Genomic DNA, 13,833 nt, shown 5'->3' on the forward strand with positions numbered 1-13,833 from the left:
TGGTGTCCGTTAAGGTGTAGGGGTGGTGCTTGCCCAACCGCTCCCTCCTTCCAAGATTATCCCTCCCCTCCCCAGGAAAATAGACCAATGATTTCAACTTGTTTCTTCCCCCACGCCCAGGAGGCGGACTGGCTTCACTCTTCATTAGCATATTAAGAAGGGACCTTGCAGGTCATCTAGTCCAACCCCAGCCTTTAAGTAGGAGACTCTACACCATTTCCGACAAGGGGCAGTCCAAGGTCTTCAACAAAGACCCTCCTTCCTTCCCCAAGCTCCCCCTCCCTCGACCACCCAGGCCAGTCAATCGCTCCCACTCCCCTAATCCCCAGAGGGCGGGGCTGCTGGATCCCCTCCCCACCTCTCCAGCACATCCGTCATCGCTTAGAATGGTCGCTAAAGAAAGGACTGTTTGTGTGTGTCTTGGAGGGGGGGCTGATTGGTTCCCTCTGAGTCGGGTGGTTTTTTGAAGACGTTTCATGACCCAACTAAGGAACATTATCAGTGGAAAGCGTTCGTTTATTATATGCCGATCAGCAGGAGAGCAAGAGTTCTAGTCCTGCTTTAGGCATTCAAGCCAGCTGGGATATTTCAGCCAACAACTAGAGGATGGTGAGTTCTATTTCTACCTTAGGCAAAAAAAGAGAGCTGGGTGATTCTGGGCAGATCAGAAGGGACCTTGCAGGTCATCTAGTCCAACCCCAGCCCCTAAGCAGGATACTCTGCCCAACCGCTCCCTCCTCCCAAGATTATCCCTCCCCTCCCCAGGAAAATAGACCAATGATTTTAAATTGCTTCTTTTTCCCCCGCCCAGGAGGCGGGCCGGCTTCACTCTTCATTAGCATATTAAGAAGGGACCTTGCAGGTCATCTAGTCCAACCCCAGCCTTTAAGTAGGAGACTCTACACCATTTCCGACAAGGGGCAGTCCAAGGTCTTCAACAAAGACCCTCCTTCCTTCCCAAGCTCCCCCTCCCTCGACCACCCAGGCCAGTCAATCGCTCCCACTCCCCTAATCCCCAGAGGGCGGGCTGCTAGATCCCCCCCCCCCACCTCTCCAGCACATCCGTCATCGCTTAGAATGGTCGCTAAAGAAAGGACTGTGTGTTTGTGTCTTGGAGGGGGGGCTGATTGGTTCCCTCTGAGTCGGGTGGATTTTTGAAGACGTTTCATGAGCCAGCTAGGGAACATCGTCAGGGCTAAGGGGAGTGTGGGGTTCAGTGATGAAGAGGAGCAAGGATCAAAGGTGGGAGAGAGGAGGGTCCGCTTATTATATGCTCGTCTCTTGCCACTCACCAGGAGAGGGCGGGTGTAGTCCCACTTTTAGACAATCACCAGGGGGCAGTGAGTTCGAGTCCCACTTTAGGACAAAGGGCAGCTGAATGTCTTGGATCAGGCGCTTTCCCCATCATGTGAGTTGCTGACGGTTGTGTCACCCAGGATGTCCCATTTTTAAAAAAAAGAAATAGAAACACCTGCAGTTGTAAAAAGCAAGAGTAGGAGATAAACCCAAAAATAAAAGGTTTTTTTTTTTAAAAGAGAAGTTAAACTTGGAAGTGGATCTTCCCCAAATTTTTTCACCCCGAGAATATTTTAACTTTCTGCACTCAAATGTTAGTGGTCCTCACCTTAGACCATAAGTTGAGTCCAGAATTAAGATTAAGGTGTGCAGGTTGTTAAGCAGCGCACCGAAAGACTGTACAGGGTTTTTATTGTTTATTTTTGGCAAGTGTCATTAAGCGAATCGTGATTTTAAGTGATCCGATTGCCTGCAATGGATGTTTGTGGAAGGCAGGTGTAAGATGACGTAAAATAATCTCACATGTCCATGAGACGCAGAAAATGGCGGCCGAGGCAGTCTGGTTGTCAAGCGCGCAAATGGCGATGCGACAGGGCGTGTGTGTTTTTTTTGAGTCGAATCTTGGTCTTCTGGACCTTTTGGGGGGGGCTCTATCTTAGCTTCGAACCATTCCTAAGTAACCTGTCGTAAATTGAGGATTACGGTTATATGTCGGGCACATAGCAGAGACCACTCAACAACCACCCCCCGCCACCTCCCCTGAAACCCTGCAGGCCCCAGGAGACACAAATGAAACCCTGACAATTGTGAAGTGTTTATTGAACCTTTATTTGCCACGACATGGCGGGGATGATGGGGAAAGGGGCTCTGGATCCCGGTTGGCGAAAAACGGCAGATGCCTCCTTATCCACGTGTGGCCAGAAGGAGGCTGCATTCACAACTCAAAAAAAGCACCCTGTTCCCCTAAAACACAATCCTCCCCCCCAACCTCTAGAAGGACAGTTTGCAGGGAAACAGACATGTGGGGAGGCAGCGATGCCAGGCAGCCCGTCTTGGATTCGAGAAACAGATGCGCCCAATTCTTAGAGGATTAGGGGATCCTTGGAGGAGGAGGGGGGAAGGGGCAGAAAAAGGAACACGGTGCAATTTTAGACCCGTGTTTGGCAACCTGGACAATGTCACAAAGGTGGGCTTCAACCCCCAGGATTCCCCAGAGAGCCACCTTCAAATTGCCAGGGTTGAAAAACCCGGTTTCAGATGTTCAGCTCATGCCTGGGAGGACCATCAAGCGAACTCACAGAGCTTCAGCCTCCCTCGAACATGCCGCCTTTTCCAAGCTGGGCCCCGTGAAGATGGATGGACTTCAACTCCCAGAATCCCCTAGCCAGGCGCCTGAGCTGCAACTCCCAGAATTCAATAGGTGGGCTTTTCTCCATTCAATTCAAGGCATATGATAAATCCGGTGTCCAGGAATGCTGGTTTAAGGGAATTTGGCTTGCTGGGGATGCTGCAACGGTGTTTAGGTATGAAACGGTGGTCCCAAGTCCCCTTTTTTCTCCGCGCCGTTGTAACTTCCAAGGGTCATTAAGGGAAATGTTGTAAGTCGAGGAGGAAGACTTTTGTGCATGCTAATGGAGAGTGAAGCCAAGGAACTATGATGTCAATGTGGTCTGTTTTCTAGGAGGGAAAAGAAATAATTTATTTATTTTTGTTTATTTATTCTTTCAAGAGATTATAAGATAAATGGTAGAAGTATAAAAATACTTACGAATGCATGAAATGAATACATATAAGAAAACAAAAAACAATTGGACAGGAACGGAAGGGACGTTCGTGCGCTTATGCACCATTTAAATTTAAAATGATTGGTCTTTTTTCCGTGGTGGGGGACACAGACCAAGGGTTTTAAGGTGTCACCCTATACTTGCCTGGACTCCCACCTAGGACGTCCGCGAATACCGTGACTGTCTCCTCCTCGATGCTCTCGTCTTGGTAGGCGAGGACGGCAGTCACTTCCAGACCCAGGACATCGAACCATTCTTAGCGGAGAAGGTTTGGCAGGTCTCCATTCACCCGACAAAACTTTTAAACTTAATTTGGAAGGACCCCCTCCCCAGGACAGGGATGAGGATCCCTTGACGGTCCTTTAGCACTTCTTTCTGGGGCTTTAACTGTTCCTTGTAAAGCCCAGAACGACCTTCTTAATAGTTGGCCAGGACACAAGGGTTGTATACGAACTTGTGTCCACCACCATATCACCGTCGATGTCGATGGTGGTGTAGAATTTCTTTGAGCATTGCGCACTGTAGTATCCGACGAACGTTTGGGGGGCTACCTCGTTTCTACGACTTGCCCTCTTCCTCGCTGGTGCCTCGGAAACGATGCCTTCCGGAATCCCATCAGGGACGCACATGGACACGTTGGGGAAACAATCGGCCTCTGGAGGTGGGATGCCGGCTGGGTTACACGGCAAGGGTTTGCGGTGTGCCTCTTCCTTTGTGCATCTTGGGCAAGTGGCATCTTTGGATCGGCCTGCTTCTCTGGGGGGATTGCCCCCACATGTGACACCAAAGAGGCGCCTCTGTCCCGTTTCCGGATTCCCTGCCTCCTCTTCGGAACGAGTACAGTGGATTTCGTCACCCTTGGATGTATTGTCTCCATGTTCCATGCTCTCGTGATGCACGGTGGCCGCTCCGCCCGAGGGATGGCCGGTCCTTGATCTCCGGGATGGCGGTGTCTGACCTCATGGAGGACTTACTCGCCTTGGCCTCGTCTAGGGTGGCTTGGAACCTGAGATCAAGCTGAGCCATTAATCGCCTCCGTAGACTTAAAACTTTTATACCCCCAAGGAGCCCCTCTCGCATCCTTTCCTCCTGCAGATCGCTGAATTGCAGTCGCCTGCCATTTCTCTCAGCGTTGCCACAAAGTCATAGACTGTCTCACGGCCTTTTTGATCCCTGGGGAGAAACTCATGTGACCAAGGCTGGTAATGGGGGTGCATAATGTGCTCATAGCGAGCCCTGAAGCTCCCTCCCACGAACTGCCTGCACGTGTGTTGGTGCCGAGAGGCCCGTAGCCGTTTGGAAGACGTCCCGTCCACAGGAGCTCAGGAAAAACGCTCTTCTCCTCTTGTTCAATATTCCTAGAAGGTCACTGGCTTCCCTGAAGACGAGAAAAGGACCCATGTACGATCTCCAGTCTCCTTTCGCTGGGGGGGATGGAACTGGCCGGGCGTGGGTGGCCATCTTGGAGTGGCCGAGGCAGGTTCTCCTCCCCTTGCTGCGGTGATGGTGGTGGCCGCTGGTGCCGCTGGGATGCCCAGCCTCAGTTCAGCACCTTTGTGCTTTGATCTCTGCAGGGCCCCCCCTTCCTCGCCAGGGTTAAGTGGGGGTCGAATGAAGAGGCCGGGTCCTCAGCCGGTCAGAACAGCCCTCGATGGAGTCCGTTAAGGTGTAGGGGTGGTGCCTGCCCAACCGCTCCCTCCTTCCAAGATTATCCCTCCCCTCCCCAGGAAAATAGACCAATGATTTCAACTTGTTTCTTCCCCCACGCCCAGAAGGCGGACCGGCTTCACTCTTCATTAGCATATTAAGAAGGGACCTTGCAGGTCATCTAGTCCAACCCCAGCCTTTAAGTTGGAGACTCTACACCATTTCTGACAAGGGGCAGTCCAAGGTCTTCAACAAAGACCCTCCTTCCTTCCCCAAGCTCCCCCCTCCCCTCGACCACCCAGGCCAGTCAATCGCTCCCACTCCCCTAATCCCCAGAGGGTGGGGCTGCTGTATCCCCCTCCCCCACCTCTCCAGCACATCCGTCATCGCTCAGAATGGTCACTAAAGAAAGGACTGTTTGTGTGTGTCTTGGAGGGGGGGCTGATTGGTTCCCTCTGAGTCGGGTGGTTTTTTGAAGACGTTTCATGAGCCAGCTAGGGAACATCGTCAGTGCTAAGGGTAGTGGGGGGTTTAAGGAGGAGGAGGAAGAGGGAGGGAGGAAGAAGAGGAGAAGGGAGCGGTGAATAAAGAGAGGAGGAGGAGAAGTGTGGAGTCTGTGGAACTCTCTGAGCTGGGTGGATTTTTTTGAAGACGTTTCATGACCCAACTAAGGAACATTATCAGTGCAAAGCCTTCGTTTATTATATGCCGGTCAGCAGGAGAAGGAGAGTTCTAGTCCTGCTTTAGGCATTCAAGCCAGCTGGGATATTTCAGCCAACAACTAGAGGATGGTGAGTTCTATTTCTACCTTAGGCAAAAAAAGAGAGCTGGGTGATTCTGGGCAGATCAGAAGGGTCCTTGCAGGTCATCTAGTCCATCCCCAGCCCCTAAGCAGGAGACTCTGCACCATTTCTGACAAGGGGCAGTCCAAGGTCTTCAACAAAGACCCTCCTGCCTTCCCCAAACTCCCCCCTCCCCTCGACCACCCAGGCCAGTCAATCACTCCCACTCCCCTAATCCCCAGAGGGCGGGGCTGCTGGATCCCCCACCGCCTCTCCAGCACATCCGTTGTCGCTAAAGAAAGTATTGTGTGTGTGTTTCTTGGGGGCGGAGCTGATTGGTGCTCACTGAGTCAAGTGGTTTTCTGGCAGACGTTTCATGAACCAGCTAGGGAACATTGTCAGGGCTGAGGGGAGTGTGAGGTTCAGCAATGAAGAGGAGGAAGGATCCAGGTAGGAGAGAGGAGGGTCCGCTTATTATATGCTCGTCTCTTGCCACTCAGCCGGAAAGGGCGAGTTCTAATCACCTTTTATAGCCAAACACCAGGGGGCAGTGAGTTCGAGTCCCACTTTAGCACAAAGGGCAGCTGAATGTCTTGGATCTGGCGCTTTGCCCATCACGTGAGTTGCTGACGGTTGTGTCACCCAGGATGTCCCATTTTTTTAAAAAATAAATAAAAACACCTGCAATTGTACAAAGCAAAAGCAGGATATAAGCCCAAAAAACCAAGGTTTTTTAAAAAGAGAAGTTAAACTTGGAAGTGGATCTTCCCCAAATGTTTGTCATCCGAGAATGAAAATATAAATATTATAACTTTCTCCAGTAAAATGTTGGTAGTCCTCACCTTAGGCCATAATTGGAGTCCAGAGTTAAGATTACGGTGTGGAGGTTGTTAAGGAGCTCATTGAAAGACCGTACAGGGTTTTTATTGTTTATTTTTGGCAAGGGTCATTAAGCGAACCATGAGGTTAAGTGAACCAATTGACTGCAATGGACGTTTGTCGGGTGCCAGATGTGAGATGATGTAAAATATCCTCACATGACCACGAGACGCAGAAAATGGCGGCCGAGGCTGTTTGGTTGTCGAGCGCGCAAATGGCGGTGCAATAAGGCGTGTGTACGTTTGTGAGTTGAAACTTGGTCTTCTGGACCATCTGGGGGCTCCGTCTTAGCTTGAACCATTCCTAAGTGACCGGTCATAAATTGAGGATTATGGTCGTACATCGAGGACTTAGCAAAGGTTACTCAATATATCCCACCCACCCCAGGAAGCAACTATGGAAAGTTTATATGTGTTCCCATAGTAGCATGATACCTATTTGAAAAGTAATGTGTAAAATGTTAAAGATTTAAATGAATATTAATATAAACGATAGAATTGAATTGAGATGGATTGTTGTTTTAACTCATATTATATATTCATAATTTTTTCTTTTTAAAAATATAGTGTGTAATTTTAGAATGTACCAAGCAGAATCCGAATGGAAGGTATGTATTATATTAAGTATTATAATTTTAGGGGAAAGATATAAAGGCGTCATACTCCAATCAGTGATTACAGGAGGAATTTTGTTTAATGAGAAATGATAATAGAGAGCTGAAACAGGACAGATATAGAATATAAGTATAATGATCTGAATTGAGATGAAATAAATAAAATAAAATTAAGAAAGTTAAATCGGGGAGAAGCTATATAGAAAATGTAGAATGGTAATAAGATATGGAATGGTATATAAAAATGAGCATGAACTTGAATTTGTATCTATACGAAGAGATGTAACCCAGGATGAAGCTGCTTTCAAAAAAGATGTTTTATGTTTTTATTTTTTATGTTTTGTTTGTTTATGTTTGGTTTTAAAAATCAATAAAAAAATTTTTTTTTTTTTTAAAAAAGATACCCCCACAACCACCCTGGAAACCCTGGAAGCCCCAGGAGACACAAATGAAACCGTGACGATTGTGAAGTGTTTATTGAACATTTATTAGCCACGACATGGCGGGGATGATGGGGAAAGGGGCTCTGGATCCCGGGTGGCGAAAAACAGCAGATGCCTCCTTATCCACCTGTGGCCAGAGGGAGGCTGCACCCCATAACTTTAAAAAAGCACCCTGTTCCCTAAAACATAATCCTCCCCCAACCTCTAGGAGCTGTTCCTTGTGAAGCCCAGAATGGCCTTCTTAATACTTGGCCAGGACACGAGGGTCATATACGAACTTGTGTCCACCACCGTATCACACGGGGATCCGTCGATGTCGACGGTGGCGTGGAATTTCTTGGAGCATTGGGCGCTGTAGTAGCTGACGAACGTTTGGTGAGCTAGTTTGTGTCTGCAACTTGGTCGTCTCCTCGCTGGTGCCTCCGAAATGGCGCCCTCTGAAATCCCGTCAGGGACGCACATGGCCGCGTCGGGAAACAATCGGCCTCTGGAGGCGGGATACCGGCTGGGTTGTACGGAAGCTTTTGCGGTGTGCCCTTCCGTTGTGCATCTTTGGCAAGTGGCTTCTTTGGATCGGCATGCCGCTCTGGGCGGATTGCCGCAACACGGGCACCAAAGAGGCGCCTCTCTCCGTTTCCGGACTCCTGCCTCCTCTTCGGAACAAGTGCGGTGGATTTCATCACCCTACGATGTATTGTCTCCATGTTACATGCTCTAGTGATGCACGGTGGCCGCTCCGCCTGAGGGATGGCCGCTCCTTGGTCTCCGAATGGCGGCGGCTGACCTCATGGAGGACTCTCTCGCCTTGGCCTTTTCTAGGGTGGAAAGAGACACAAATGAAACAGTGATGATTTTAAAGTGTTTATTGAACGTTTATTAGCCACGACATGGCGGGGATGATGGGGAAAGGGGCTCTGGATCCCGGTTGGCGAAAACGGCAGATGCCTCCTTATCCACGTGTGGCCAGAAGGAGGCTGCATTCACAACTCAAAAAAAGCACCCTGTTCCCCTAAAACACAACCCTCCCCCCAACCTCTAGAAGGACAGTTTGCAGGGAAACAGACATGTGGGGAGGCAGCGATGCCAGGCAGCCCGTCTTGGATTCGAGAAACAGATGCGCCCAATTCTTAGAGGATTAGGGGATCCTTAGAGGAGGAGGAGGGAAGGGGCAGAAAAAGGAACACTGGGCGATTTTAGACCCGTGTTTGGCAACCTTGACAATGTCACAAAGGTGGGCTTCAACCCCCAGGATTCCCCAGAGAGCCACCTTCAAATTGCCAAGGTTGAAAAACCCGGTTTCAGATGTTCAGCTCATGCCTGGGGGGACCATCAAGCGAACTCACAGAGCTTCAGCCTCCCTGGAACATGCCGCCTTTTCCAAGCTGGGCCCCGTGAAGATGGATGGATTTCAACTCCCAGAATCCCCTAGTCAGGCGCCTGAGCTGCAACTCCCAGAATTCAATAGGTGGGCTTTTCTCCATTCAATTCAAGGCATATGAGAAATCCGGTGGCCAGGAATGGTGGTTTAAGGGAATTTGGCTTGCTGGGGATGCTGCAACGGTTGTTAGGTATGAAACGTTGGTCCCAAGTCCCCTTTGTCTCCGTCCTGTTGTAACTTCCAGCGGTCATTACGCGAAATGTTGTAAGTCAAGGAAGAAGACTGTTGCATATGCTAATGGAGAGTGAAGCCAAGGAACGATGATCTCAATCTGGTCTGTTTTCTGGGAGGGAAAAGAAATAATTTATTTGTTTTTATTTATTTATTCTTTCAAGAGATTATAAGATAAAAGGTAAGTATAAGTATAAAAATAGTTATGAATACATGAAAGGGATATATATAAGAAAACGGTAGGCACGTTGGTGCGCTTATGCACCATTAAAATTTAAAATGATTGGTCTTTTTTCCCCGGTGGGGGACACAGACCAAGGGTTTTAAGGTGTCACCCTATACTTGCCTGGACTCCCACCTAGGACGTCCGCGAATGCCGTGACCGGCTCCTCCTCGATGCTCTCGTCTTGGTAGGCGAGGATGGCAGTCACTTCCAGACCCAGGACAACGAACCATTCTAAGCGGAGAAGGTTTGGCAGGTCTCCGTTCACCCGACAAAACTTTTAAATTTAATTTGGAAGGACCCCCTCCCCAGGACAGGGATGAGGATCCCTTGATGGTCCTTTTGTGAAGCCCAGAACGGCCTTGTTAATAGTTGGCCAGGACACGAGGGTCATATACGAACTTGTGTCCACCACCATATCACCCAGGGATCCCTCAATGTCGACGGTGGTGTGGAATTTCTTTGATCATTGGGCGCTGTAGTAGTTGACAAATGTTTGAGGGGCTACTTTGTGCTTGCAACTTTGTTGTCTCCTTGCTGGTGCCTCAGAAACGGTGCCTTCCGGAATCCCATCAGGGATGCACATGGACACGTCGGGAAACAATCGGCCTCTGGAGCGGGATGCCGGCTGGGTTGCACGGCAAGGGTTTGCGGTGTGCCTCTTCCTTGTGCATCTTGGGCAAGTGGCGTCTTTGGATCGGCCTGCTGCTCTGGGGTGATTGCCCCACATGTGACACCAAAGAGGCGCCTCTCTCCCATTTCCGGACTCCCTGCCTCCTCTTTGGAACAAGTGCGGTGGATTTTGTCACCCAAGGCTGTATTGTGTCCGTATTCCATGCTCTCGTGATGCACGGTGTCCGCTCTGCCCGAGGGATGGCCGTTCCTTGGTCTCCGAATGGCGGTGTCTGACCTCATGGAGACTCACTCGCCTTGGCCTGTCTAGGTGGCTTGGAACCTGAGATCAAGCTGAGCCATTAATCGCCTCCGTAGGCTTAAAACTTTTATACCCCAAGGAGCCCCTCTCGCATCCTTTCCTCCTCCAGATCGCTGAATTGCAGTCGCCTGCCATTTCTCTCAGCGTTGCCACAAAGTCATAGACTGTCTCACGGCCTTTTTGATCCCTGGGGAGAAACTCATGTGACCAAGGCTGGTGCTGGGGGTGCATAATGTGCTCATAGCATGTCCTGAAGCTCCCTCCCACGAACTGCCTGCACGTGTGTTGGTGCTGAGAGGCCCATAGCCGTTTGGAAGACGTCCCCTCCACAGGAGCTCAGGAAAAACGCTCTTCTCCTCTTGTTCGATACTGCCAGACGGTCACTGGCTTCCCTGAAGACGTGAAATGGACCCATGTACGATCTCCAGTCTCCTTTCGCTGGGGGGGATGGAGCTGGCCGGGCATGGGTGGCCATCTTGGAGTGGCCGAGGCAGGTTCTCCTCCCCTTGCTGCGGTGATGGTGGTGGCCGCTGGTGCCGCTGGGATGCCCAGCCTCAGTTCAGCCGCTTTGTGCTTTGATCTCTGCAGGGGCCCCCTTCCTCGCCAGGGTTAAGTGGGGGTCGAATGAAGAGGCCGGGTCCTCAGCCGGTCAGAACAGCCCTCGATGGAGTCCGTTAAGGTGTAGGGGTGGTGCCTGCCCAACCGCTCCCTCCTTCCAAGATTATCCCTCCTCCCCAGGAAAATAGACCAATGATTTCAACTTGTTTCTTTTTCCCGCCCAGAAGGCGGACCGGCTTCACTCTTCATTAGCATATTAAGAAGGGACCTTGCAGGTCATCTAGTCCAACCCCAGCCCCTAAGCAGGAGACTCTGCACCATTTCTGACAAGGGGCAGTCCAAGGTCTTCAACAAAGACCCTCCTTCCTTCCCCAAACTCCCCCCTCCCCTCGACCACCCAGGCCAGTCAATCGCTCCCACTCCCCTAATCCACAGAGGGCTGGGCTGCTGGATCCCCCTCCCCCACCTCTCCAGCACATCCGTCATCGCTCAGAATGGTCGCTAAAGAAAGGACTGTGTGTGTGTCTGTTGGGGGGGTGATTGGTTCCCTCTGAGTCAGGTGGTTTTTTGCAGACGTTTCATGAGCCAGCTAGGGAACATCGTCAGGGCTGAGGGGAGTGTGGGGTTCAGCGATGAAGAGGAGCAAGGATCAAAGGTGGGAGAGAGGAGGGTCCGCTTATTATATGCTCGTCTCTTGCCACTCACCAGGAGAGGGCGAGGTCTAGTCCCCCCTTTTAGACCAATCACCAGGGGGCAGTGAGTTCGAGTCCCACTTTAGGACAAAGGGCAGCTGAATGTCTTGGATCAGGCGCTTTGCCCATCATGTGAGTTGCTGACGGTTGTGTCACCCAGGATGTCCCATTTTTAAAAAAAGAAATAGAAACACCCGCAGTTGTACAAAGCAAGAGTAGGAGATAAACCCAAAAATAAAAGGTTTTTTTTTAAAAGAGAAGTTAAACTTGGAAGTGGATCTTCCCCAAATTTTTTTCACCCCGAGAATATTTTAACTTTCTGCACTCAAATGTTAGTGGTCCTCACCTTAGACCATAAGTTGAGTCCAGAATTAAGATTAAGGTGTGCAGGTTGTTAAGCAGCGCACCGAAAGACCGTACAGGGTTTTTATTGTTTATTTTTGGCAAGTGTCATTAAGCGAATCATGATTTTAAGTGATCCGATTGCCTGCAATGGACGTTTGTGGAAGGCAGGTGTAAGATGACGTAAAATAATCTCACATGTCCACGAGACGCAGAAAATGGCGGCCGAGGCAGTCTGGTTGTCAAGCGCGCAAATGGCGATGCGACAGGGCGTGTGTGTTTAGCACACTAAAGAAAGGATTGTGTTTTTGAGTGAGGAGGGAGGTGATTGGTTCCCTTTGAGTCGGGTGGTTTTCTGTCAGACGTTTCATGAGCCAGCTAGGGAACATCGTCAGTGCTAAGGGTAGTGTGGGGTTTAAGGAGGAGGAGGAAGAGGGAGGGAGGAAGAAGAGGAGAAGGGAGCGGTGAATAAAGAGAGGAGGAGGAGAAGTGTGGAGTCTGTGGAACTCTCTGAGCTGGGTGGAATTTTTTGAAGACGTTTCATGACCCAACTAAGGAACATTATCAGTGCAAAGCCTTCGTTTATTATATGCCAATCAGCCGGAGAAGGAGAGTTCTAGTCCTGCTTTAGGCATTCAAGCCAGCTGGGATATTTCAGCCAACAACTAGAGGATGGTGAGTTCTCTTTCTACCTTAGGCAAAAAAAGAGAGCTGGGTGATTCTGGGCAGATCAGAAGGGACCTTGCAGGTCATCTAGTCCATCCCCAGCCCCTAAGCAGGAGACTCTGCACCATTTCTGACAAGGGGCAGTCCAAGGTCTTCAACAAAGACCCTCCTGCCTTCCCCAAACTCCCCCCTCCCATCGACCACCCAGGCCAGTCAATCGCTCCCACTCCCCTAATCCCCAGAGGGCGGGGCTGCTGGATCCCCCTCCCCCACCTCTCCAGCACATCCGTCATCGCTCAGAATGGTCGCTAAAGAAAGGATTGTGTGTGTGTGTCTTGGAGGGGGGGCTGATTGGTTCCCTCTGAGTCGGGTGGTTTTTTGAAGACGTTTCATGACCCAACTAAGGAACATTATCAGTGCAAAGCGTTCGTTTATTATATGCCGGTCAGCAGGAGAAGGAGAGTTCTAGTCCTGCTTTAGGCATTCAAGCCAGCTGGGATATTTCAGCCAACAACTAGAGGATGGTGAGTTCTAATTCTTCCTTAGGCAAAAAAAGAGAGCTGGGTGATTCTGGGCAAATCAGAAGGGACCTTGCAGGTCATCTAGTCCATCCCCAGCCCCTAAGCAGGAGACTCTGCACCATTTCTGACCAGGGACAGTCCAAGGTCTTCAACAAAGACCCTCCTGCCTTCCCCAAGCTCCCCCCTCCCCTCGACCACCCAGGCCAGTCAATCGCTCCCACTCCCCTAATCCCCAGCCGCAGCCCAGGACGATCCATCCAAGCCACGCTCACCCAAATCAAACACCACCAAGGCGGGTTTTCTGCACATCTCCTGCGTCTCTATGGGGTCCGCTGAGGGAGGAAAGAGGGGACAGGATCGGCGCAGCCACTGAGGGGCTTTCCAGCGCCCAGAGCAAAAGATTGCGTGCAAAAGGCAGATTGCAAAGCCTTGAGGGCGTCAGCTTTGTTGCAACGCAGGGTGATCCTCAGTAGATCCTAAAAGCCAAACAGGAAAGTCCTGATCTCTTGGCTCCCCTGCCGGCCAGAAAGCTTGCAGCCTTGCAGGTCATCTAGTCCAACCCCAGCCTTTAGGCAGAAGACTCTGCACCATTTCTGACCAGGGGCAGTCGAAGGCATTCAACAAAGACCCTCCTGCCTTCCCCAAACTCCCCCCTCCCCTCGACCACCCAGGGCATTCAGTCAATCGCTCCCACTCCCCTAATCCCCAGAGGGCGGGGCTGCTGGATCCCCCTCCCCACCTCTCCAGCACATCCGTCATCGCTCAGAATGGTCGCTAAAGAAAGGACTGTGTGTGTGTGTCTTGGAGGGGGGGCTGATTGGTGCCCTCTGAGTCGGGTGGTTTT

The 13,833-nt window shown here is 50.7% G+C and overlaps 2 long non-coding RNA genes across 2 annotated transcripts in view; both read right to left on the minus strand.

Moving 5' to 3' along the window:
* Positions 1-13,454, minus strand: part of LOC148124357 (uncharacterized) — a 138,821-nt gene extending 125,367 nt beyond the window's left edge. Inside the window, exon 1 of the long non-coding RNA XR_015740053.1 lies at positions 13,262-13,454. This is a non-coding gene — a long non-coding RNA (uncharacterized LOC148124357). The remainder of the gene's footprint in view (positions 1-13,261) is intronic.
* LOC148124360 (uncharacterized) lies at positions 7,459-9,163 on the minus strand. Its single transcript, XR_015740050.1, has 2 exons — positions 8,788-9,163; positions 7,459-8,259 (listed from the first exon to the last, which is right to left on the minus strand). It is a non-coding gene; the product is annotated as an uncharacterized LOC148124360 (long non-coding RNA).
* Positions 13,455-13,833: the final 379 nt, after the last annotated feature.

Source organism: Pseudonaja textilis, chromosome Z (assembly GCF_049901715.1).
Source record: "Pseudonaja textilis isolate UNSWEBS1 chromosome Z, rPseTex1.2, whole genome shotgun sequence".
Lineage (NCBI taxonomy): Eukaryota > Metazoa > Chordata > Lepidosauria > Squamata > Elapidae > Pseudonaja > Pseudonaja textilis.